Source organism: Microcaecilia unicolor, chromosome 4 (assembly GCF_901765095.1).
Source record: "Microcaecilia unicolor chromosome 4, aMicUni1.1, whole genome shotgun sequence".
In the NCBI taxonomy this organism is placed as follows: domain Eukaryota; kingdom Metazoa; phylum Chordata; class Amphibia; order Gymnophiona; family Siphonopidae; genus Microcaecilia; species Microcaecilia unicolor.
Genome location: NC_044034.1, coordinates 147,591,655 through 147,615,687, shown reverse-complemented (window position 1 = coordinate 147,615,687; position 24,033 = coordinate 147,591,655). Strand labels below are relative to the sequence as shown.

At 42.0% G+C, this 24,033-nt stretch overlaps 1 protein-coding gene across 1 annotated transcript in view; it reads left to right on the top strand.

The window, feature by feature from the left end:
- The window catches only part of NELL1 (neural EGFL like 1), a 633,167-nt gene that overhangs the window by 349,508 nt on the left and 259,626 nt on the right, over window positions 1–24,033 (top strand). The window lies entirely within an intron of this gene.

The window sequence follows — 24,033 nt, the reverse complement described above, 5'->3', positions numbered from 1 at the left end:
GAGCACACCCCCCGGAGCGCATTCATACTTGTATAGGGAAACGGCGAGGGGCGATCCGCCCCGAGTGCACGTCGCTGGGAGCTGCGTCGGCTCTGCTGGTTCCCTGCTCTCTCTGCCCCAGAACAGGAAGTAACCTGTTCCGGGGCAGAGGGAGCAGGGAACCAGGAAAAGCCGACACCCCTCCAGCGGCGTGCACCTGGGGCGGACCGCCCCACCGCCCCCCCTTCCTACGCCACTGGTTTGGAGGGCTCCCAGTTACCACCACAAGTGTAACAGGTAGGGGGGTGGGCCTGGGTCCACCTGCCTGAAGTGCACTGCACCCACAAAACACTGCTCCAGGGACCTGCATACTGCTGTCAGAGAGCTGGGTATGACATTTGAGGCTGGCAAAAAAAAAATGCTAAAAATTTTTTTTTTTGGGTGGGAGGGGGTTGGTGACCACTGGGGGAGTAAGGAGAGGTGATCCCCGATTCCCTCCTGTGGTCATCTGGTCAATTGGGGCACTTTTTTGAGGCTTGGTCCTAAAAGAAATGAACCAAGTGAAGGCGGCGAAGTGCTCGTTAGAGCTGGCCTTCTTTTCCCATTATCGGCCAAAGCCGGCCATCTCGTAACCACGCCCCTGTCCCGCCTTCCGTATTCTTCCGAAATGCCCCCTTTAACATTGTCCGACCCTGCGACGGAAAGCAGTTGGAGCTGGCCAAAATCGGCTTTCGATTATACCGATTTGGCCGGGTTTAGGAGATGGCTGGCCATCTCCCGATTTGTGTCGGAAGATGGCCGGCGATCTCCTTCGAAAATAAGCAGGATAGGTGTCTAACTGGAGGGGTTAGGTGTCTAGATATTCTTTAATGAAGCCTTCTCCTGCCCCCTTTATTCGTGAGGCTCTTACACTGAGGTACCTAGAAACTGATCAGGATGAGGCTGGTTGAAGCAAGCTTGGAGCCTGGCTGTGATTTTCTGTGCTAGGACTTGACTTGGGTTCCTGAATGTAAGTGGAAAAATTGCATCAAAGTTTTCGATTAATTTTAGGCATCCTAGAATAGATCCACCTCATTCAGGGACCCTTTTACTATGCTGTGTAGCGTCTATGCATGCCTAGTGCGTGCCAAAATGGAGTTACCACCTGACTGCCATGTGGCTTTTGTGGTAATTTCATTTTTGGCGTGCTTCCAATAAGTGCATCTGAAAAATATTTTTTATTTTTTGGCACGCGTAATGGACGGGCACCAGGTGACATTTGGCATGCATAGGTCATTACCACCCGGTTACCATGTGAGTCTTTACCTCTAGGTTAATGGCTGGCAGTAAGGTCTCAGACCCAAAATGGATGACCGGCAATTTTCATTTTGCTGCATGTCCATTTTCGGCAAAAATTTTAAAAAGGCCTTTTTTTACAGAGGCGCTATAAAATTGATCAGTGCATGCCCAAAACCTGTGCCTAGACTACTGCAAGCCATTTTCAGCGCGCCTTTGTAAAAGAACCCCTCAGGTGCTCAGCTTTGCTTGAACAATTCCAGCCTTTTTGGTGAACCTGGAGCTCTATGCCTTAAAGAGGTATTTCCAGTTCCTAACACTATAAGCTGGTGGAGTGAAATGTTTCCTCAGTTACAGCACTGTTCTATCTGCTAAATGAGAAGTGGGGTGGTAGAGGGAATTTTTAAATAAAAAAAAAAAAACCTGAGAATAAAGGGAAAAACTCTTTTCCATTCTATCTTATTTCCTAGAGCTCAAATAGACTTCAAGGCACCCTGGAATTCAATTTCAGCGAATGTTGTAAGCTGTAAGATGATCATGAAATCTACAATACTAAGAGGGGCATTTTCGATATAACATCTAAGTCAGACTTTGGATGCTTTGCGCTAAACGTCCCAAATTCGAATAGAAAACATGACCATTTTTGAAATCGCAAAATATCTATCTTTTTTTTAATACTGTTTGTAACAAGGTTTTGTGTTCTATGTGTTTATTTTTTCAGTCCATTAAAAAAAAAACAAAAAAAAAAACCAAGTGATAAACATAGAAAATCAAGCCATTTGGATGTAAGAGGGGCCAGAATTTTTAGCAGACTGGTCCCCCAGACATGCCAGGAGAGCAATGGGGCACCCTGGGGGCACTGCTGTGGACTTCATATAAATGTTCCCAGGTACACATCTCACTGTTGCTCCCTTATCTTGTCTGCTGAGCCCTCCTAAACCCACCCAAAACCCACTAACCCCAACTGTACACCACTACAATAGCCCTTATGGAAGAAAGGGGCACCTATATGTGGATACAGTGGGTTACTGGTGAGTTTTGGAGGGCTCACAGTTTCCACCACAAGTGTAGCAGGTAGGAGGAGGTATGGGCCTCCAGGGACCTGCATGCTGCTTTAATGGACCTGGCTATAACATCTGAGACTGTCATAGAGGCTGGCGAGTACTATTTTTATTCGCATTTTTGGGGTGGGAAGGGGTCAGTGACCACTGGGGGAGTAATGACAGCAACGTTTCTAAAAAGTAAATAATTTCTCTGTAATTTAATACATTTAGGAAAAGAGTTTCAAAGCTGAACTGCCATAAATGCAAAAAAAAAAAAAAGTATTAGCAATTCTCATAAATCAAATATTTTTAAAACTATGCAGTCGTAGAATTAATTGATCTCATAATCGATATGAAAAGCCGAATAAGAAAATTGATAAAGTTTTAGTTAAGAAGTAATTCCATATATAATCTGAAAAAGCAGACATGCCGCTTTAAAATTAATTATGTCCTGAATAGGAAGCCGGTGTAGCTTTATTAAAGGTGATGAAACAGTTACTCCACCTTTTTATTTTGCCTTCATGGTCCTGTTCAGCATAGTGATTTGGGCTTTCCCCAGTACCTGGGCTGATGCCATCCGCGTTGAAAGAAGCTGCACAGCCTAAGACCAGGAATTACTAAAGAATCAGTGTGTTCAGAGTAAAAACCAAAGCCAACCAGCCTTCTAAGCTTTGTAAAGCTACCGAGCTGAATAAGATAATGTTAGCTCGACTTTCAATTTTTAAATTTTTTTCTTTCTTCAAGAAAAAGCACACACATATTCCTTGGATGGAGAAAACGGCAACATTGATTTATTTATGGACAAGCTGCCTAACACTTTTATTAAGCTGTGGCAAAAAGTGGCCTGCGACAGTGCGAGCGCATCTTTGGTGCATGCGCTGGGCCAGTTTTTACTGCGTTCTGGAAAAAGGGCCTTTTTTAAGGGGCTGTAAAATGGACGTGCGACAAAATAAAATAATAAGCACCATGCAGTAGAAAATAGAAAATATTTTCTACTGCATCTTTTTGGCGCATGTCAAATTCAGAATTACTGCCTGGGCCATCCGGTAGCCGGGCGGCAATGCCGATTTGGCATGCGCTGGACGCGCGTAGGCCCTTACATGCCTTTGTAAAAAGGGTCCCACTGTTCTCTCTAAGCTGACCAGGAGTCCTCCATGTATAGTACTGCCAGTAGAGGGTGCTGTTTTATTATCACATTTTAAACAGTGAGAGACAGGCAAGGTACAGAGAAGGGGGATGAAAATGATAAAGGGGATGGGATGACTTCCCTATGAGGAAAAGCTAAAGCGGCTAGGACTCTTCAGCTTGGAGAAAAGGCGGCTGAGGGGAGATATGATAGAGGTCTATAAAATAATGAGTGGAGTTGAATGAGTAGATGTGAAGCTTCTGTTCACTCTTTCCAAAAATACTAGGACTAGGGGGCATGCGATGAAGCTACAATGTAGTAAATTTAAAATGAATTGGAGAAAAAAATTTTCTTCACTCAACGTGTAATTAAACTCTGGAATTCGTTGCCAGAGAATGTGGTAAAGGCGGTTAGCTTAGCGGAGTTTAAAAACGGTTTGGACGGCTTCCTAAAGGAAAAGTCCATAGACCGTTATTAAATGAACTTGGGGGAAAATCCACTATTTCTGGGATAAGCAGTATAAAATGTTTTGTACATTTTTGGGATCTTGCCAGGTATTTGTGACCTGGATTGGCCACTGTTGGAAACGGGATGCTGGGCTCGATGGACCTTTGGTCTTTCCCAGTATGGCAATACCTATGTACCTATGACTCCAGGAAACCTGTCAGTCCCTAGTGATGGAAGAAACAATACTGAAGCACCACCCCCACTGGCAGCAATGTAGTTGGAGGACTCCCACCCAGCTTAGAGGGAATAGTACTGCCTAAGTGTTATTTTGTAAATATATGATGACTATCATCAGAGTGCATATTTGCAAGGAGGAGTTGTACATATGGATAGAGCATGGGCAGGGTATAGGTGGGGTTCAAAGTCTTGGGTGGTGACATACACCAGTGCTGGTTGGTTCTGACTTTAAAAAGGAACACTGCCTGGGTCATTTCCTTTTGAAAATTCTCATGCAGCCTTGAGGTTAACAAGTTAAGCATTGGGGGGGGGGGGGGGGGGGGGGGGAGGGTTAAAGTACTGGGAGAAATGTTTCACTGAGAAAGAAGCAGATGATCTGCTTTTAATACTGTCATACTGGGTCTCTTTCTTTATCGGAATCTGCTCACTGCTGGCCACATCAGATGGAGCCACATGGTATTGTGACTATACATCTATTAGTACCATGGTTAGGTGATCTTCCTGCACTATAAGGACTTCAGTCTTTGGAATGAAAACATCAGTGGGAACAGTAAACACAGAGCAATAGAAAGGAAACATGAAAGGAAGCACTAGGTGAGAGGAAGCTGGAACAATAAGAGGGGTCCAGAGCGAGAATGGGGTAAGAAGCAGAAAGGAGAGATTGTAAAGACCCCTCCATGCACTGCTTACAATGTAGAAGAAGTTATGAATAGCATATTGAACCTTTCTTTCTCACAGGGTGCAGCCAAACCATACTGTTTTCCACTTTCAGGCATTTTCCCTAGTGCACAGCGTGAGAAAACTCGTCTGAAAGCACATCCTTCTATGTACCCCTTGAGTTATCTCATTCTCGGTTTAGAAATTCTCATCTGTAGGCTCAGAACCTGAACATTGATTCTGAATAAATCTTTATTAGGACATAAAATGTTCAACAGACTTGACTAATGCCACAAAGAAATTTGCCATTTTTATTAGTGGACTAGTCCAACCTTGTGCATACTGTCCCTCATTTCAGCAGACCTATTTTGCGATTTTTCCATGTAAATACCAGCATTTATACATGTATATTGCTTACACATTTAAAACCTACATTTAGAAAGCTGATATATGTATATGTATGTGTGTGTATATATATATATATATATATATATATATATATACACACACACACATATACATGCACATTTGGAGACCACACCTGCAGAAAGATATAGGCAGGATGAAGTCGGTCCAGAGGGCGGTTACAGAGTTGGTAAGTGGTCTCTGTCATAGAACATATGGGAACAGGCTTTGGAACCTCAACATGTATATGCTAGAAGAGAGACAAGAGAGAGGGGATGTGATAGAAACATTTAAATACCTCAGTGGCGTCAATATACAGGAGGCGAGCCTTTTTCAAATGAAGGAAAAATCTGGAATGAGGGGGCATAGAATGAAGTAAAGAGGAGATAGACTTAGAAGGAATCTGGGAAAGTGCTCCTTTGTCGAAGTGGTGGTGGATGCATGGAATGGCCTCCCGGTGGAGGTGGGGACTATGTCAGAATTTGAGAGTGTGGGACAGGCATATGGGATCCCTTAGGAAAAGAAGAGTTAGTGGTTACTGAGGATGAGCAGACTGGCCACTTGGAACTTATCTGCTGTCATGTTTCTATGTTTCTATGTAAATCTGCACTATGTGTACATTGTAAGGGGGTGTGGTTTGGGACAGGCTTTCAGGCACCAAAGCTTTGGAATGCCCTACCACTTCAGTTGTGATTGTTAAGGTATTATAAGTCATTTAAAAAGTCTTTTGAAACTCAGTTGTGTAGAGAAGCATATGGGGAATAAATAGTAAGGTGTTGATTATGATGAATCACTGATTAGGAATGAAGAATTGACATAATTTGGTGTAATTGGCTTTGTATTTTATATGCATTTTATAATAGTTTTGATTATTAGTGTTTTATTATATTTTATTGTGCACATAATTTTTAAGCTGCCAATAAATAAACAAATATGTGTTCCCCAATTTAGAAAGGCTTTGCAAGTGTTTGTCCCAATATATCAATGTTGGGATTTACAGCTGCTCTCTGACACTTGAAGATTTGTAAAAAGTGCTTGTTTGGCCAGCTATTGACAGGGTGGATTAAGGGAAATATTCTCATTGATCCCTCTTTGTTTATTACCTCGCTCTCCAAATTGCAACTAAGGGGCGTAGTTATCAACGTGAGTTACTGTTAGGATGTGTTATTGTATCACTAACTCATGCTATTTTAGCACAGGTCCCATTTTATGCAATGAGACCTAGGGCCCTTTTACAAAACCATGGTACGGCTACCATGGCAGTGGTTTGTGGCAAATCATCCCTCCTGCCAGGCTATCACAGGAGCCCAGTGCTAGTGCTGGTGTGTGCCACATGCCATTTCTGGTGCTCAAAAATAATTTTCTTTTTTAGGGACTTGCTGGGGACTTGCTAGCAGTAATCACATTGCTAAATAGGAGGTGGTAAGAGGTCCCCCAGGAAATGGCCACACAGCAAGTGCTTTACTATGGCCATTTCTATTTTTAAAGAAAAAAATTCCTTTTATCCACTGCAGTAAAAGGGGGCCTTGGTGCATGGCAAAGCCACACACTGATGCCACTGCAGGGGTCCTTTTACTACAGCTTGGTAAAATGACCCCTAGCCCTATATAATAATTCTCACCTCCAACAGGATGTGCTTGGGACCGTGCCTGCCGGAAGTGGTCTGCTAGGCAGGCACGCACTGACCTCAGTGACATCAGTGACAGAAAATTTGGCAAAGCAAAACAATCTGAGTGCTGGCCATTAGGACACAGGGATGATAGGAGAGTTTTAAAAGACTGAAGGAACCGAAAGTGTTAAATGGGGGGAGGGGGGAGTTCTGAACGACTGAAAGACATGAACATTGGGAAAGGAAAACAATCTCAATGCTGGCCATTAGCACACAGGGTACATAGGAGAGTTTTAAAAGACTGAAGGAACCAAAAGTGTTCGAGGGGGGGGGGGGGGGGGGGCAAGTTCTGAATGAATGAAAGAAATGAAAATTTACGAGAGGAACACAATCTGAATGCCAGGCATTTGTACACAGGGTAGATAGGACACTTTTTTAAAAAAATAAAGGACGTGAAAGTATTACATCTTGGGGGAGGGGTGAGGAGGAAAGCGGTGGGGTATCCGGATACTGGGCGTTAGGGCCACGGGGGTACATAGACTTTTGAAAGCCTTAAGGAACCCAAAGTGTGGGAAGGAGGAGGAAAAGGAGGGGAGGGAACGGGGTGAGGGGCATTAGGAACAGGGGAGGGGGCCCTGTCACACACTCTCATTCTCACACACACACTGTCACACAGACAGTCTCACTCTGTCACACACCAGCACATTCACTCTGGCTCTCTCTCTCTCAAACATACACACTCCCAGGAAAACCTTGCTAGAGCCCGTTTCATTCGTTCCAGAAACGGGCCTTTTTTACTAGTTACTAATAACTGGGGTTAACAATAAATTAACACATCTTATTGGAAATTCATGTTGATAACTCTCCTTCCTTAATTAAAGAAGAAAAAAATGTCTCTAGAATGTGAAATCACTGCTGTATGTTATAAAAGTGAGCCAAGTATAGGACAATCAAGACATTGTGACATCACTGATGAGGTGGCTCTTATTGGTGGAACGAGGCATTATGACATCACAGTTCTGGTTAATAGAGACTGAAACTCTTCACACTAAGGAAGGAAGTTGTCAACGTGGGCTACTGTTAAGATATGTTATTTTACCACTAACGCTTTTTAGCACAGGTCCAATTTTATACAATGAGTCCTAGTTAGTAATAACTGAGGTTAAAAGTAAAATAACCTGTCTTAATGGTAGCCCACATTGATAACCTTCCTCCTTAATTAAAGTAAAAGAGAAATGCCACTAGAAATCGAAACCACTGCTATATGTAATAAAAGTGAGCCAGGTATAGGTCAATCAAGTCATTGTGACATCACTGATGAGGTTGACTCTTAGGTACTGTTGGAATGAGGCATTATGACATCACAATATCAGATCTGGTTATCAGAGACTGAAACTTTTCACACTAAGGGGGGGGGGGGGGAGTTATCAATGTGAGCTACTGTTAACGTGTCATTTTATCACTGATGACTACTATTTTAGCACAGATCCCATTACTGATAACTAAGATTAACTGTAAAATAACCTATCTTGACAGTAGCCTCCATTGATAACGATGTAGGAATATTTATACAGGTTAGTTTCCAAAATGGCTGACATATAGGTGTAAGCTATGTTACATGTGCAAATGTCTACACATACACATGTAATTTGCTGGGTTTCCTCTGTTGATGTTTTCCACTCTACTTATGTGGGATTCCTGTTTATAGAATTACTGGTTGCACCCACATTTTTTGGCGTCTCTTCTGAGTTCTGAGATTTGGTTATCTCCATTGAAATTTTGAGATTTTACTGTCATTGAAAGACCCCTGACGCAGGCAGCTTCACCAAAACACAGACCTTGTCAGGTCTGTTCAATAATATTGATGCTTCAGTTGATGCCCCTATTCCTGAAGGCTCCTTGTGTTTTCTGTTGTCGCTCCTGTTTTAGTGTATTTTGGACCCCCTCTCCTTGTTTTTTTCATACATTTGTAATTGTAAAATGGTTGCTTCTGTTATATGTAACTGGTGCATACATGCACATTCTAATATTTGAGAAATGACTTTGTCAGCCATCCAGTTTTAAAATATTAACAACATTGTACATATGTGCACCTGGATATATCAATTCCAATGTTTACATATCTAAAATGAGCCTTACTGTGTATGAAAGAAGAGGCAAACAGGTTACAATGTCTAAGTCTGAAGGTTATGAAGTACAGAAGTTGACATCTATGTTTCCTAATGGAGAAAAATTAAATTACTGGTTTCCTTTGCTTGCCAACAGCAGAGCAATTAAGAGAAAATTTCTTATGATACATTGAAGCTAGAATAAAAATAAACTCTTGTGATTGCCTTTATGGATGAAAATGATTTGAATTTTATGGCACTCCGGTGTATGCTAAAAAAGGAGTTTTTGAAGATACTGTATGTAAAATAAAAATTATTTTTCTCCTGGCAGCTACAGTTAAAAATCCCTTTATTGTATTTGATCTGGAAATGAAAATAGTCAGGTGTTGCTTTGTTTTCTGCGTGGAAAGTGCCCAGTTCTGTAAACAAAAGAAACAGTTGTAGAACAGTCTGTGTATTTGAATGCGATATATAGTGAAACAGCTAGCCTTAACTATGTTTTAAAAAAATCCTGCCAGAAAATAAAACCTATTTTAGTCTTATAAATTGCTTTTATTTTAACCTTTGAAGTTTGAACAAAGTATAAAGAAAAGGTACTTCAGACACTGTGGGTTTTTGTTTTTACAGTAAGGATGAAGTTTCAACAAGCACACTTGTTAAAAGCTTTTCTTCTCTTTGTCAAGGGAGCTATTAACACAATTAAAACAGTTATTCTATCCTTCCCGGAATATACTGACCCTTTGCTACTGTTGCCATTCTCCAGGAACTAGAATGACTAGTACTTAATCATTCTGAATTTGATTCACACCATATTTGAGATTTAGAAAACTTGACCACTGAATGCAACTTGTCATATTTGGTAAATAAGGGGGTCTTTTATGTAGGCGCGCTGACATTTTTAATGTGCATTAAAAATAGGTACATACTAAACGCTAAAGACGCCAGTGTATTCTTATGGTCATCTTTAGCGTTTAGTGCCTATTTTTAACACGTGCTAACAATGCCAGCACGCCTAAGTAAAAGACCCCTTAAGAATGAAAGGATACACTGCTCCCCTCCATTCTTTTTTTTTTGTTACATTTGTACCCTGTGCTTTCCCACTCATAGCAGGTTCAGTGTGGCTTACATATTATATACAGGTACTTATTTGGACCTGGGGCAATGAAGGGTTAAATGACTTGCCCAGAGTCACAGGGAGCTGTCTGTGGCTGCAGTGGGAATTGAACCCAGTTCCCCAGGACCAAAGTCCACCACACTAACCACTAGGCCACTCCTCCACTCCCTTTACATTCAGACCACTAACTACAACATGGTATTGGCTAATAGAGAGCCACAGCTTTATTGAGCATGAGAAGCATAGACTGTCTCTCACCAAACAGTCCAGCCTAAGGAATCTCTGACAGGTAGGGTTTTGCATTACTCTTCATCTCATGCTCCTGATACAACAGACCCCACACCAGTCTGGCTCCCACCACAAACATTTCAGCTTGAATCCAGTCTTCCCCGTTTGTCTTAACAATATATATGTATTTATTTATTTATCTATTAGGATTTATTTACTGCCTTTTCAAGCTCCAGTAAAGTGGTGTGATAGCCGTGTTAGTCCACTCTTAAAGGTAATAGATAGAAGTAAAACATGGAAGAAAAAATAAGATGATACATTTTTTATTGGACTAACAATACATTTTTGATCTGCTTTCGAAAGCAATACCTTCTTCAGAGCAGAAATGAGCAAATGTTGAGAAATATCAGAATATATAAGTTAAACATAAAAGCATTCCAGTGACAGTCTTACAGGAAGACGGTGGGGTGGCTTAGGTGAGAAACAGGGAGAGTTGGGTGGGTGAAAGACAGGGAAAGATGCCTGGGTGATAAGCGGGTGACTAAGCAGTATAATTTTATAGTTTATAATGTGATAGAAAACCCAGATCTTTGTTAAGTCCTACACATGCTTCACATGCTGATCTTCAACTGTGGCATATACCATTCAATGCAAAAAGTGTGACGAAGGTGCTATATTGAAGAAACAAACCAAATGCTAAAGACAAGATTTAATCTACATAGATTTCATATTAAACATTCCATTGCCAATCAGGATCTGACCTCTGCGGGACAGTGCTTTACAAAACCAGAACACTGCATCAATGATTTTATGGTGAGAATATTAAAAGAAGCAGGGTGGAACAAAAAATCTTCACAGCCAGAAGTTAATAAAAGCAATTTTATTCAGCACCACACGTACATTTGACCTGACATGGGGCCATGTTTCGACGGAACAAGCATCTGCTTCAGGGGTGTGACACTATATATATATATATATATATATATATATGGCAAACATTAATATCATAAATAAACATTAAAACAATAAACAAAATGACCAAATGGTCTCAAATAGCAAGTATAACAACAGGGAAAGCATAAAAGACAAAAAAGAAAAAAAGGGGGAACTGGTATCTAAAGCAATATATAATTTAAAATATATATAAACATTGATTTGTAAATGATTAATAAAAGGCGGTGCTATATTGGAGAAACAAGCCAGATGCTAAAGATGAGATTTAATCTACATAGACATCATATTAAGCATTCCGATGCCAGTCAGGATTTCACCTCTGTGGTACAGTGCTTTACAAAACCAGAACACTGCATCAATGATTCTACGGTGAGAATATTAAAAGGAAATTTTAAGACAATCCAGGAATGTAAGACCCGTGTAGTCAAAATGATGAAATATTTTGACACCCCCCAGGCAGGACTTAACAAAGATCTGGGTTTTCTATCCCGAAATAAACCATAACGTTATACTGCTTTGTCACCCTCTTATCAGCCATCCATCTCTCCCTGTCTCTCACCCACCTAGTTCTCCCTGTTTCTCACCTAACCCTCCCCACCCTCTTCCTGTCATTGGAATGCTTTTGTGTTTCACTTATATATTCTAATATTTGCTCATTTCTGATCTGAAGAAGAAGAAGGTATTGCTTTCGAAAGCTAATCAAAAATGTGTGTTTTTTTTTTTGTTACATTTGTACCCTGTGCTTTCCCACTCATGGCAGGCTCAATGCGGCTTACATGGGGCAATGGAGGGTTAAGTGACTTGCCCAGAGTCACAAGGAGCTGCCTGTGCTTGAAGTGGGAATTGAACTCAGTTCCTCAGGACCAAAGTCCACCACCCTAACAACTAGGCCACTCCTCCACTCCTTAGTCCAATAAAAAAAGGAGTCAGAAAAGGTATATGTGCTATAAGCGAGTTCTCCTGCTATAAGTATATCCAATGTTAGTCCTTGTTTGCGTGCATCTTTTGAAGCTTTGACTTAGCATTTTTTGGAGTTTTATATTATTTTTTAAGGAGTCGATATTCAAAGCTAATTAACTGACCAGAAATGGCTCCTGGCTGGTTAAATGGCTTGTTTGGGGCTCACCTGGCATATTCAGCGGCAGTTAACTGGATAATGCCACTAAAAATGTCTGGTCAGCGCCCAATGGGAAACCAACTGTTTTAGGGGCATTGCGAAGGTAGAGTCAGCACATAAATAGTACCACATAAAAGTCAGCCATATCTTTATGTGGATCACCTTAGGTGCTTAAGTGCTGTATATGTTATACACCACTCTAACTGATCATGGATTAAATGAAGGATTCAGGCAGTAAAGTGGCAGCTTGCATATTTCATACAATTTCCATATAGCTAATGCATTCAAGTTCTCATTTCTTTTCAAGTGTTGCAAAGTTCATGTTGCCAGTACTTTTAGAATGCAAAACCAATTATGCTACTTGTATTTGTATGTATTTGTTCATGTTTGAGTCTCAGAGATACAAACTGGAAGCTTTTTACTGGCTTTTAGTATTTTTGGAGAGATACACACTGCTTCAAAATGCCATGCTAAAAAGCTGCAGAGGGCACAGGGATCCTACATCAATTATACGGGGAGACTGCTACAATTTGTCATTTGAAGATACCATCTGTGTGGATTTGAAGACATAAGCTAGTTAATACCATGGACATAGATAGGCCACAAACAGTGAATGAGCCTTAGGGGCAAAAATAGGAGAGCAAAAATTATTTGTGTCGGGAATGAGAAGGGATGGATCCTGATGAGATGGACAGTTTAATGTAATTACTACTGCTACTACTACTTAACATTTCTAAAGCGCTACTAGGGTTACGCAGCGCTGTACAATTTTAACATGGAAGGACAGTCCCTGCTCAAGGAGCTTACAATCTAAAAGACAGGTGTACAATCTAAAGGCAAGTGTACAATCTAAAAGACAGGTGTAAATCTAGAGACAAGTGTACAATGTAGAAGACAAGTGTAGAGTCGATCTGATAGGGCATACTATATTTCTCGAAAGGTTAGGTGCCGAAAGCAGCATTGAAGAGGTGAGTTTTAAGCAGAGATTTGAAGATGGGTAGGGAGGGGGCTTGGCGTAGGGGTTGAGGAAGATTGTTCCAGGCATAGGGTGAGGCAAGGCAGAATGAGCGGAGCCTGGAGTTGGCAGTGGTGGAGAAGGGTACTGAAAGGAGGGATCTGTCCTGTGAGCGGAGGTTACGGGCGGGAACATAGGGGGAGATGAGGGTAGAGAGGTAGTGAGGTGTAGCTAAGAGGTAGTAAGGTGGAGCTAAGAAGAAATGACTGATATTCAAATGCAACAATCCTGTGTTTATCCTTGGCTATGTAGAGAGAGTAGGGAATAGGTGAGCTAAAGTGTAACCTAAATGAAGTTGGACCTTCTTTGGGTACCAATCTCAGATTGGGCAAAGTTTAAAGTTCATAATTTGGGTTTCAAACAGGGCTTAATTTCTGGGGGAATTCAGCCACTTTTTTTCAAGACAAGGCGCAGTGCCCCATCGGGTGCACGGAGCCGACAATAACATGGCGCCGTGCCCTGATGGGCCTGCGCGCCGATGCCAACGGGGTGCGGGTGAGGCACGGAGGGCACGTTCCCGCCCCTCAGTGGCACCCCGCTGGAAAAGGAGGGACTACCATGGGGAGGGGGGCCCGGACAAGCGTTGCTACCCCGGGCTGGTGGCGGGGTACCCAAGCCTGATGGTGTAAGGTAGGCAGCTGGGATAGCTGCGCTTACGGTTGAGCGCCCTTGCTGTACGGTGGGGAGCTCTGTTTACAATTGGTGGCGTAAGCATAGGCAGCTGGGATAGCTGCGCTTACGGTTGAGCATCCTTGCTGGACGGCGGGGAGCTCTGTTAACGATTGGTCAGTCTCGCTAAAGATGGCGGACTGGGTTGGCTACTAAGCCGGAAATATGATTGGCTTGGGTATACCCAGGGTATGATGTTTGTATTCTAAATAAAGTTGCGGCCAAGTGTGCCATCTTAAGAAAATACCATGTGTCATGTTATTATTGTGTTATTGTTGTAATCTCAAACCGGCATGCCCGAGGGGTCTCGGTTGCCTATGTTAAGACTTCAGAGCTGCAGGGATGTTCTGTTCCAGCCTCTTCTTTGCAGACAGCCTGTAAGGAAGAGAAGGGGCTGGGTGTGAATCTGGAGTGGAGCCCAGAGCAGTCACTACAGTCCCTAATCCAGCCTTTTTTTTTTTCAGGTGCTTCTGCCCCTGGCCCACCCGTCCTCTCCCTCTCTTTTCTCTAGCTCTACAGTTCCACTTCCTTTCTGTCTATAAATTAAGCCCTGGTTTTAAGACTAGTTGGGGGTTAGGATCAGATTTTCTGAAGGCATAATTAATAAAATAAGTTCCATCACACATTCTGTGCTCAGAGCTTTTCTGTAGGACCCTTTCTTAAAAGTTGCAAGGCTAACGAAGACCATTCTCCTTGTGTATGTCCATGACTTTGGAATGCCCTACTTTAGCATTTGCATCTTAATGTTGATCATTTGGATTTCATAAAAGAGTTGCTGAAACCATGTTCATTTTAATTGCTGTATAGGCTGGTGGCTACACGTGATGACTTGGGTTGAAATTATAAATGTAGGTACTTGGTTGTTTGTTGTTCGCAGCTCAGCTCTGTAGAAATCTTTGTGTTTGAGTTCTAAAACAGTATTGATAACACCCACAAACGCCTTTCAGTCATGTCTCTTACACTGTTATGTTTGGAAAGAAAATGGTCTTCTTTTGGCAATATCACCATCAGATAATAGCAGCAAAGTATATGTTACTCATTAATGCAGGGTGTCATGAAGTGCATGCAATGTCTGAAAAGGGCCTTTTCAAATAGGTACAATTCTAGCCACAATTAACGCAAATTGCTATTTATCTAGAGGCCACTCCACGCTCAGCAAAGTTGTATGAATTTGCTGTGGAATAGTTGGCCTGCATCTTTTATGGATGAGGACTGAGGGCAGGGCCTGAGCCTGGAGGGAAAAAAAGGACTTTGATGGAACAGGGGTGTGGAGAGTTGAAGACTTGGATGAGGCTCAAATGTAGGACTAATGTATGACTGGGCATCCAAATGGCAGATGACGTTTAATGTCAGCAAGTGTAAAGTGATGCATGTGGGACAGAGGAACCCGAACTATAGTTATGTGATGCAAGGTTCCACATTAGGAGTCACCGACCAGGAAAGGGATCTAGGTGTCACTGTCGATGATACGTTGAAACCCTCTGCTCAGTGTGCGGAGGCGAGTAAGAAAGCAAATAGAAGGTTAGGTATTATTAGGAAAGGAATGGAAAACAAAAATGAGGACATTTTAATGCCTTTGTATGGTGTGACTGCACCTCGAATATTGTGTGCAGTTCTGGTCACCACATCTCAAAAAACATATAGTGGAATTAGAAAAGGTATAGAAAAGGGCAACGAAAATGATAAAGGGGATGGGACGACCCCTATGAGGAAAGGCTAAAACAGCTAGAGCTCTTCAGCTTGGGGAAATAGGATAGAGGTCTATAAAATAATGAGTGGAGTGGAATGGGTAGACACGAATCACTTGTTTACTCTCTCGCCTGCCTATGAACATTGCTTGTACCTGGATTACTCTCTCGCCTGCTGTCTGCCTGTTGAAACATTGCTTGTACCTGGATTACTCTTTTTCCCTGCTACCTGCCAGTTGGACACTGCTTGTAACAGGACAATTCCCTTCTGTTCCCCTCTGGCTGGTTCCTCAGCGCCCCTCTCCTCAGCTTCCCGCACAAGTCCTGCTGGCCACCTGCACCTGGGGCTCAACCTCCAGGGAATGGTGGTCACCACAGGTGAACCTCGGGGTTGCTCGGCCGCCAAGCAGAGTATGGGGGTGTGTCATCGCGCTCAGCAGTGCTCCATTTGGCACAAGAACTCACAAGTCTGAAATAATGGCACATTTTTATATATTCACTTCACATAACATAACATGGCATAACATGATTAAGTTACGCTGTGGCCAAATTGTTGGTCAGACTCGATGGACGTACAGGTCTTCATCTGCTGTCATTTACTATGTTACTATGAAAGCAATGGAAGAAATTTAGTTTGTGCCAAGAAAAGTTTCAAAACGAGTGACTTTCTTTTAATTACTATCCGATCAATATTCAAAGCGAGTTAAACGGCTGAGAACAGCTGCTGACCAGTTAACTCACTTGCCTGTGGCTGTCTGGTCATTTTCAAAGGCACTTAACTGGTTAGTGGTGCTGAAAACGACCGGTTGGTGAATTCCGGGGGCATTTCAGGGGCAGAGTCTGGTTAGTTCCCAATATTCAGAGCTAACTGGCCATGTTTAGCGCATAAATAGTTGTCCTATCTTAATGTGATAGCCTATGACCAGTTAAGTCTGAATATTGACTTAACCGGGCTTTTAAAAAATGAGAAATTCAGTGCTGAAGCCTGCGCAAGGCCCAGCATTGAATTTCTGGTTTTAGTGCTGGCAGCAGACAAAAAAAACGCTGTCCATTGCCGGCCGACTGTTTGCAGGTATGTTTCTACCAAGAGCCTAATTCACTAAGTCCCAATATTCAGCTGACAGCGATCAGTGTTTTGCTGACTGTTACCAGCTTTATCCCCGGATATTTAATGCTGAACCATTTCTGAGTACCTGCAATGAATATCCGAGCATAGGAAGCTGCATAAATCGTATCCAGTTAAGTGCAATATTCAGCACTTAAGCGGTTAAAATGAATCACATAAAGGTGCCCTTTTACTAAGCTATGGTAAAAAAATGGTCTGCACTAGTGTGGGTGTGTGAAATTGGTGCATGCTGGGTCATTTTTTTACTGTGGCGGGAAAAAAGGCCTTTTTTAAAATGGGGCATGGCTATTTTCTGCCTGAGTCCTTACCGCCACCTATTTATGTGGTGGTAAGGGCTCACGTGCTACTCGTGTGGTAATCAGGCAGCATGCAGCAGTGTGGCCATGCTGTCAAGTACTGCCAGGAACGCTCCGCGATAGAAAATAGACATTTATTTTCTATCATGGGAAACAGTGCACCAACTTTGGAATTACTACTGAGCACCTGCTCTTCCCCGGAAGTAGTGTCAATTTGGCGCTTGCTACCCGTGCAGTAGCCCTACCAGAGTTTAGTAAAAGGGCCCCAAATAAAGGACTGTGTTTTATGCGGTCCAATTTATGTGGTTACCATATCCAGTTAAGTGTTGATTATCGGCGCTTGACTGCATAATTGCTGACTCCACCCCCGGAATACTCACAAAATAGCCAGTTACGGCTTAAGCACTAACCGGGTTAAGTGCTACTGAATATTGATGATTATTCCTGGATAAGTGATTTAAACGGACAGGATCTATTTCTGGCCATTTAAATGACTTTGAATATTGACCTCTTAGGTTTTTTCCCCTTATTCTGCTTCTATTGAATAAACTGTCAAAACACACCGGCACTTCTCAACTCAATTAATACTATCAAAACAAAAAACGTAGTGGAGGATTCCCAGGAGTCAAACTCTATTATGTTATACGAGGTGAGTCTCATATAATCACCATGGCTGGTTTCACTTCACTCCCGTGGTGAACCTCTGCCCGTGTGCACATTCTAATCACAGACTCTACCCCCGTCCTACCAATGCTCTAATAACTCAATCTATGCTTGCTTATTACACTGCATAAATAGATAAGGCTATGTGTCACTTATCTTGTTGAAACCGGTGCGCTCATAGACCCCGACAGACTGCCTGTTTCGCAATGTATGCTTTGTCAAGGGGGAGCCATTACACCTGGTTGTGACGCCTCTGCTTAACGTTAAGCAGAGGCGTCACATTGATCAACCGGGTGTAATTAGGGACAGGCTGCCAGAAAAATTTCAATTCATTTCATTTCCTGTGTCATCGATGAGAAATTTTGTTTTCTTCATGGGTTCCCCCTTCTATCAGTTCAGGTACCCCTCCCGCAAGAGCAGACAACCCTTCCTTGCCCATGGCCCCTACCGCCTCCCAAGAGCAGATAACCCCTTCCCTCCGTGTGGTAAGCCCTCTTCCATAGTCCCCCCAGCCCTGTCTGAATATCTTTGGTGGTCTAGGGAGAATCTGTTGGGGCTGTGCTGAAATCTTAGCAGTACTGCAATATTGGTGCAGCCATGGGCGGGGGTGAGTGGGCATTGCTCCTGCCCTAAAGTGCCTCCCAGGGGGAGCCTGAATTAGGTTAGGGGGGGTCTTGAACATGGGAGGGACTTGATGTGTGTATGTGGAGGTGAGCCCATCGTTGACAAACAAAAATACGTTGTGTTTTTTTTTCTCATGTTTGTTCACCAATGACAGGAAACAACAGATGAAATTTTGTTGACATTTCTTCTTTGTTGTTAATGATTGCCCGGTCCTAGTCATAACCAATGTTTTATAATTCTTGGTTTTTACTGATTGGTTGTACTGGGACATGCAGAGTGCTTCCATCTATAACTGTTATAGATTTTCTGCACTTCCAAACAGAATGTCTATCATTAAAATTCTTAGCAGTACTTGTAAAGTAAATCTAACTAAGTCTTGTTTTAATAATAATATCCTAAGGCATAAAAATGCCATGCTGTTTGAACCCCTTTGCCTTATCTTCTGAATGCTGGAGATGTATATCCCTATGAGGCATTGAGTGTTATCACTTAATTATATCATGGCATTCTGCATAATGAAATTGTATTATCTTCTGCAGTAATCTGTTATTTACCATGTCACTGCTACCTTCCTTGTTTGCCAGCATAATTACATCAATGTAAAGTTTTGTCCCAAAAACGTTGTGCTTCCTGCCTTGACATGGCCGAGGCAGATGGAGGCTTGTGATATGCTGAGCTTCATTATGCTATGTCACGATTCATTTTGAAGTCCATAAGTATACCTGTTTAAAAGAAAACAACAACTTCAACAACCTGGGGAGAAGCATAAATCACATCGTTTTATCACCTGAAAAGACCGTCTGAAGCTGGGCTTTAATATTTCAGCTGAGACACACAATCTATACACATGAATTACAATTTGAGTTCTATTATACTGTACTTCAGAGCTGATGAATTCTACAGAGCTCCTTGCAAACATCGCTCCAATGGCTAAAATCATCTGGTTGCTTCATTCTAAGTTGGGAATTATTGTAAGTTCATACTAGACTGCTTCGTTGGGAGTGTGGCTTCCTGGGAACTGGGTTTAGCCACCTTATTTCTCATAGTTCTGGGTTACACCACAACTATATTTGAGAATTACATGTAGTTATGTTGGGGCTGATTTATTGAGCCATGAATGGGTTCAGAGGAAGGAGCAAGTCCCAGGGCAAGTTTTTTCTTTTGGTACCTGTTGATTTAACCATTTTCCTAATGATTTCTTGGGTATTGGTATTTCCCTGTCCTTGGAGGGCTCACACTCTAAGGGGTCCTTTTACTAAGGTGTGCTGAAAAATGGCTTGCGGTAGTGTAGGCGCGGGTTATGGCCCCGCGCTGAGCCATTTTTCAGTGCTCCTGTAAAAAAGGCCTTTTTAAAATTTTTGCCAAAAATGGACGTGCAGCAAAATGAAAATTGCCGCATGCCCATTTTGGGTCTGAGACCTTACTGCCAGCCATTGACCAAGCAGTAAAGACTCACACGGTAACTGGGCAGTAATGACCTACTCGCAACAAATTCCACTTGGCGCGTGTCCGATATGCGCGTCTGAAAATAACAATTATTATTCGGACGCGCGCCAAAAATGAAATTACCGCAAGAGCCACGTGGTAGCTCTGTTTTGGGGTGTATTGGGCACATGTAAATGCTTATGCAGCTTAGTAAAAGGGCCCTAAGTTTGTACCTGAGACAATGGGAGGGTTAAGTGACTTGCCTCAGATCACAAGGAGTAGTAGTGGGATTTGAACCTAGCACCTGTGAAAATCAAGACTGGTGCTCTAACCACTAGGCCACTCCTCCAACAGTTTGTGCTTTGCCACAAAACCCTTTTAACTATGCCTTTCTAAAAATTGTGGTTTTGCATGATTTTCTATTGCATAATTTTGCAGTGGCAATATTGATAATGAACTGATTTGTATAATTCTTCTAGTTATTAGAGATTTTGCATAATTTTTGACAATGGCCTCAGCAATACAAAATTCTCCATGGAAAAATGGTGAATATTGCACTCTGAAATTTGCAAACTTGATTATGACTAGCATTTCTTGCTTTCTCACCAGCAATCATGGCTGAAAAACTGTGCTTATCTTAGTACATTAGAATCTTAATCTTGTACTTCATGAATGATAGAGAAGGTGCAGACTAAAGCCAGTATCTCACCAAGTTATTGTACTTTTTGCTAGACAATTAGACAAATGATTTAATTAACTTTTCCTCTAACCAATGAAGCGGGAAACCTATGTCAGCCTGTCAAATTATGTACATGTTGACATATTCTGGTTCATTGCTGATGAGAGAGGCAGGGAATGTCCTCAACAGGGTAACATCCAGACCATTATAGAGCCATAGCAGGATAGCTGTTAAACAAAGGACTGGAGACCTTTATAAAGGATCCCAGCAGCGTATTATTTATTAAATATTTATTGTCTGTTAGCCGAATCTCATAGGAAGTGTATTTGTATATTTAAGAGCAAAGTCAGCTTTGGAATATTATTTATTTAGGGCTCCGTTTACAAAGCGGCACTACTGATTAGTGGCGCGTTGAACGTGAAGAAACCCATTCAATTCCCATGGGATTCTTCAAATTAAGTGCAAGCTAATCAATAGCACCGCTTTGTAAAAGGAACCTTTAGTTAGCAATGAAAAAGGCAGCTCAGGCATTGAGATGGAGAGAGAAATAAGGGTAAGTCCAAGGGGAGAATTGAAAAGATAAGGTAGTAACTTAAATGGGAAAGCAAACTTGTGGACTGTTGCATTATAATTTATTTATTTGGATTTTGCTCACATCTTTTTCAGTAGTAGCTCAAGGAGAGTTACATTCAGGTACACTGGATATTTCTCTGTCCCAGGAGGGCTCACATACTAATTTTGTACCTGAAGCAATGGAGGGTTAAGTGACTTGCCCAAGATCACAAGGAGTAGCAGTGGGATTTGAATTGGCCACCTCTGGATATTAAGACTGGTGCTCTAACCACTAGACCACTCCTCCACTGCAATCCAATTAATGTGTACTCTGCTAGTTTAAAGGTTGCTCTGGTCAGCTGAAAATATCTAACAGACAAGTTTTTGGAATATACAGAGTACTTTGAGATGACACCATGCTCTATGTCCAATGCAGCTATAATAGGTCAGAACCAAACTCACTGAATGACTAGACTTCACAAAATGTTTGGTCCAATTTGTTGACTTATCACCATCCCCTGGTCTTTATGCACCATGTTCATGAGATGACACCCAACTTTTGTAGAAAGTTTGACCTTTCCCAAGAAAATAAGCAACCTGCCAGGTTTGTTTTTTGGGTAAATTTTACAACTGGACAGTATGTGCGACATACTTGTTCCTGTCATGGTGTATATTTTTCAGGTAAAGTTCAATATAACCGTATCAGCCAAGAGATTACAGATATTGAGAACAAATATGAAGAGAAATCACACATTTGCGGTGAAGAATTCCCTCCAGATGAGCACCAAAATTTGATTTATGATTTATTTACACTTGATATACCACCTAATGTACCAAGGTCTAGGTGGTTTATATCACATGCAATACAGAGAGAAAGGAAATACAACATTAATCGACACAGTCAGGAACAACACAACCAGTGTGATAAAAACAGAAGCAGAATTCTCTGCACAAACACCACAAGCAAACAAAACAAAGCAGAGATAGCCCAGAGAAGAGGAGAGCTCAAGTTGAGCCACAAGCGAAGTTTATTGGAAAATGACCCAACTTGACCAAGTTTCGGCACTTAGGCCTTTGTCAGGGGTTAAATGCACAATTCTTCATTGGCATAACAAAGCACAAAAGTGTAAACTGCCAGGACTGAAAAAACAACAACACATGTCCGCTAAGCTGACAGCGTCACAACCAGTCACAAATAAGGTCATAGGCACCCTCAGGGCTGCCCCCAAAGTCTCCCTAAAAAAAAAAAAGATGTTTTCAAGAAAAGCTTAAATTTTCTATAAGGAACCTCAGCTCAAAGGGGCTTTGGCAGTTGATTCCAGAGAGTAAGGGTGAGTCATGCTGAAAATAGTCTTTTCCCCTTCAGCCACCTGCAGTTGTCCATGCATTTGTACAATGTCCCCTTGATGACTTAAATGGGCAGATGGGTTGATTGTGTAGAGGCGTGGGGAAGGGGGGGGGGGGCTCTTCAGCAGTTCTGTTAGTAGTTTGTTTGTGCCTTGTCTTCTATTTCCCTGAAAACTGTGCACCATGAAGCACAACAACTTTGCACTGAAATACATATGTGGCTCAGCTACCTGCTTTCTGAATCTATAAGGGATTCCCTTATATCAGTGAAGCATTTCACTCAATCCATATTGATATCTGGAAATCTGCTGGTTAACTTAAAGATTCCACAAAGACCTGGTGAGGCAATATAAAAGATTTTGGTACTTATTTAGAAGTACCATTTGTGTTTTGGACGTCTATAAACCGCCACTTAGACATCTTTCATGCATAGATGCATAAGTTCTGATTTTACAAAGCCGTAATATGGATGTCTAAAACTGAGCAACATCTAAAGAGTGGAGGAGTGGCCTAGTGGTTAGAGCACTAGTCTTGACATCAAGAGGTATCTGGTTCAAATTCCTTTGCTGCTCCTTGTGATTTTATGTAAATCACTTAGGGGTCCTTTTATAAAGGCATGCTGAAAAATGGCTTGCGGTAGTGTAGGCGCGGGTTTTGGGCCTGTGCCGATCCATTTTTTAGCACGCATGCACAAAAGGCCTTTTGGGGGGGGGGGGGGGGGAGGACAAAAAATGGATGTGCGGCTAAATGAAAATTACCATGCGTCCATTTTGGGTCTGAGACCTTACTGCTACCCATTGATCTAGTGGTAAAGACTCATGCAGTAACCGGGCGGTAATGACCTACGTGTGCCAAATGCCACTCGGCGCGCGTCTGTTACACGCACCTGAAAATAAAAAAAATCTTTCAGACGCGCACACCAAAAATGAAATTACTGCAAAAGCCACGCGGTAGTCGGGCAGTAACTCCATTTTAGCATGCATTAGGTGTGCAAAATGCTCGCAGCTTAGTAAAAGGGTCCCTTAACTCTCCATTACCTCAGGTACAAGCTTAGATTGTGAGCCCAACAGGGAAAAACCCAGTGTACCTGAACGTAATTCACCTTGAGCTACTACCAAAAAAGGTGTGAGCAAAATTCAAATAAATAAATGGCAAAGGTGAAGGGTCTGGGTCTATTTGGTGTAAGGCTGAGCCTAAAAAATAAACATTTGTTCCCCGTTTCAGAATGGAAATTAAGGTCTGTGTCCAAAAAGATGGGCATTGTTAGACATGAGATCTTCAGGTTTCAGAAAAGTGCTTCTATTGAGCAGTCAGAGGTCATCTCCTTCATCCCACAGTGGTTGAAACTGTCAAGGGATACTGACTGACATCTGTGTTTCCAAAATGACTGGCATAAACTTTTATGTCCTTGTTCATAAACATGTGTTGCAATTTCTTAACATAGATGTTCATATGCTGTCACAGAGATATTTATGTTCTTGTGTTGCCCCATTGATGTTTTAGATGTGGTGCATGAACATCCATTTTAAGAAAACAGACATCCCCGGCACATGAACGTCCTTTTCTCCATGTAATTTAGAACAGGCTCTGTATTGACAGATCCTGTTCTAAGATACTAGAAAAACTTCAGATGTCCCGACTTGGATGTCT